Below are 3,512 nucleotides of genomic sequence, written 5' to 3' on the forward strand. Positions count from 1 at the left end.
AAAAAAAAAAAAAAAGCCAGAGCTTAGAAGGAGAGGAAAAAACTGCTTCTAAATTCCCCAGAGGAAGCCCCGCATCTGGCAAGGGCCAGCACACTGCTCACTCAAGGACTTGGCCAGCAGTGTGTCCCTTCTCTGAGTTGTATCCTAGTTTCTGCCTCAGCACCCTTGGGAGTTGTGCATGGCCAAAGCAAAATAAAAAACACGTTCAGAAAGCCTTCATCCCAACTGGCTTCCTTCTATTTACACCCTCTGTAAATGCCCACTGTTTGCACCTAAAACTCAGGAGCAAAACAATCACTTCTGGAGACCCTGTAATGGTAAACAGTGTTATGGTAAACACGGGCATTCACGTGGTCTCCGTGGCTGTTCAAGCTGCAGGGGAAACATTTGCCGGCCTAGGCTCCCGGACCCGACCATGGTCTGAACCCACGGAGGACAACCTGTGACCATCCCAATTTGGCCTCCGCAGCTAGGAGGTCCAAAAGCACCACCGCTAGGAAGTGCTGCTGATCCGGGTGGGAGCTGGGAGCTGATCTGGACTAGAGGTGGAGGGGGGGAGGTGCCCAGGAGAGTGATGACATCACCGGCCAGCCCTTGAAAGATGAGCTGTTCCCCGTGCCACTCCAGCTTCGCTCCTCAGGAGAGAAGGTAGCAGCGGGGCTGTTGGGAACCGGCGTGTCAGGCATTCGCTGAACCTGAACCTGGACCGAGGGACGACTCCCTACAACACAGAACCGGCTCGCTCGCTCGAGAAAAGGTGAGTGTCCGGTCATGAGCGCACATATAGCCAGAGAGGGCCAGGTCAGCAGCTGGGGAACTGAAGGAAGATTCCTTCCTCCCCTAGGTCTGAGAAATGAAGCCAGGAAGGATTACAGATACTTACAGACAGGGCGTTTGCCTTGCCTGTTCCAGCTCATCTTTTCCCTGTGAGCGACCAGTGGTTTGAGTTTTATAGGTTTCATGTAGACACCATGGGCTAAAGGAGTGAGCTCCAGGCAGCAGGACAGGTGTCCAGAGACGGGCTTTTTATTCACTGAGCCACTGATGGTATTTTGTCACCCCTGGAGAGTCTCTGTCCTGTCTCTGGGCCTGGTTTTCTCTGTCTTAATCTCCTCCGAGCGCGGAGATTAAGGCAGAAAGGAGACTTTGCCTGTTGTGCCTCATCTGGGCCAGTGGTGGCAGCTTTAATACACAAATGCTTCGTGTCCCCCTGCCCTGTTCTTCCATCAAGATAGTGCTAATGGGTGAACTTGGTGTGTTGTCATGGGTTCAAATCGCAGCTCTGCTTTTACCCCATGGGTAACATAATTGGCGAAGGTTTTATATCTCAGGACCAGGGCCACAAAGACTCCACGGCTCCTTTTAATACAGACAGAAATGTGGTCTCCCCACAACGTGCCACGTGTGCAGTTTGCATTACCCGGGTTGCTGGTTGGTAGCTCCGTGGCCTCTGTGTTGGGTACAGTGATGCTCGCGGGTTAGGCAGGTTAGAATGTGCCTTCCTGAGTCACAGGCTGCCTGTAGCTCTCTCTAGCTGTCCACAGGAAGCAGGAGCTCTGCCGGGTGTGGGTGTGGTGCCATGCCAGCCACAACTCCTGGCCCTTCTGTGTCAGAGAAAGACTTACAGAGGATCTGATCCCCCGCTGTGCCCTAACAGCAGTGTGGGTGTTGGGAACACCCACAGTTGTGAGACTCCGGAGCAGTTTGCTGTTTTCCTCTGCTTGAATAGGGGCAGGGGCAGGCAGGAAAGCGGGGCTGGAGAAAATATTAAAAGTGGAAAAGCTCCCTGACGCCCTGGCAGTGGACCCTAGGAGTCCATGACAGCTCTACCCTGAACTTGCGCGCACTGCAGCTTGATGTGTTAGGAAAAAAAATCCCCTGTAATCACACCCTGCAAGGTCCCCAGCACAGATGGGGAAACTGAGTCTGGAGGAGGCCACAACTTCACCAAAGTCCTTCTTACATTGCCAAGGTGCTCCCATAACTTCATGGGAGACGGGCTCTGTCACCTTTTAAAAAAAAAAAAAATGAAAAGATGGATTGATCAAACCCAGAATAACTGGACTGCCTGACTTCTGCTAACACAATGACTGGCTGAACAAGAATTTCAGGGTGTCTAAGAGTGACATTAGGGTTACCCCTCTTTGCTGTTCAGATGTGGCCTATAAGGGACCACATGGGTCGAGGGAGAGTCATACAGATTGCCAAGGGGGCTGGGCTTCCAGAATGAAGGTGGGACCCGCACCTCTATATCCAATCATGGGATGGAGAGTTGACTGCTTTAGAACTGGGCCCCATGGCCACGATTTGCTGAGTACATGAAGGCTGAATGGACGGCTGCAGTGCTCACACAGAGAACACTGAGAACACAAGCTAAAGCTGCTGGTTTGGGAAGCTGACGTTGTGAGCACCCTGTGACATGCTGGAGAAAGCTCGTAATGTAAATGGTGATACACCTAGGGTCAGGAGGGATGGGGTGGGGTTAGATGAGAACCCTTTGAACTCTCCCCTTCAGTTTTCTGGGAACCTAGAGCTGTTCTCAGGAAAAGCTCGTGGATCAGGTGGGTCTGTGTTTTGCTTTAAGAAGTCAAAGGTTAAGGGATAAGAACCCACTGACACCAGAGACCCAAGTGATCACTTCCAGCATGTGTTCCTTGGCTCAGGAATCCCCAACCATAAACAACTACCTTAGTGTGCATGCTGGGGCCAGTGTGCATCTCAGGATCGGGAAGCCAGTTGTTGCCCATGACCTGGTCCATCGCAGGAGGGCTCTAAGCCAGCAATCCCCTCCTCAGGTGGCGGTAACCAGCCTCCCCAGAGCCACAGCTCTTTACTTAATTTACTGTTGTTATGATCTATACAAGTCAGCTCTCCTTGGCCAGAGCGTCCTCGGCCCTTCGTCTGCCCTCTGTGAAAGGGGTCACATGGTAAGCGTCCCTGGTTTTCTGGTTTTCAAGGCACACACCCAGAGCTGCATTCCACAGCAAACTGAACAATCCATCTCTCGATGATTCTGTCACCAAGGTGGGGTCTCTGAGACTCTGGATGTCAAAAAACCATGGAACCCTATAGACCCCGCCACTTTGTCAGAGGTCACAGCGAGGAGGGACAAGCAGGACATTGGGTCCAGACCTCAAGGGTGCCACTTAGGGGTCGAGAGACTCTCACTCTCTGCTTACTTGCCTGTGATACGGACAATTGTCCCCACTTCAGAGGAGCCCTGCAAAGCTCCTTAGATCACAGACTAGAGGGAACACCACTGAGGAGACCCTTCCCCTCCCTTCCCCTCCCCTCTTATCTTCCTCTCCCCTTCTCCTTCCTTTCCCCTCCTCTCTTCCCCTCCCCTCCTCTCCTCTCTTCTCCCCTCCTCTTGTCCCCTCCCCTCCCCTTCTCCACCTCCCATCCCCTCCTCTCCCCCTCCTGTCTCTTCCCCTCCCCATCCCTCCTCTCTTCTATCCCTCCCCTCCATTCCTCTCTTCCTTTTTCCTCCTTTCCTCTCCCCTCCCCTCTTT

General features: G+C 52.9%; 1 protein-coding gene across 1 annotated transcript in view; it reads left to right on the forward strand.

Annotated features, from left to right (window-relative positions):
* The first annotated feature begins 646 nt into the window (after window positions 1–646).
* Window positions 647–3,512, forward strand: part of Bdkrb2 (bradykinin receptor B2) — a 25,065-nt gene continuing 22,199 nt past the window's right edge. The window contains exon 1 of the mRNA XM_021202568.2: window positions 647–757. The gene's annotated coding sequence lies outside the window, so the exon portion shown is untranslated. The remainder of the gene's footprint in view (window positions 758–3,512) is intronic.

Source organism: Mus pahari, chromosome 7 (genome assembly GCF_900095145.1).
Source record: "Mus pahari chromosome 7, PAHARI_EIJ_v1.1, whole genome shotgun sequence".
Taxonomy (NCBI): Eukaryota; Metazoa; Chordata; class Mammalia; order Rodentia; family Muridae; genus Mus; species Mus pahari.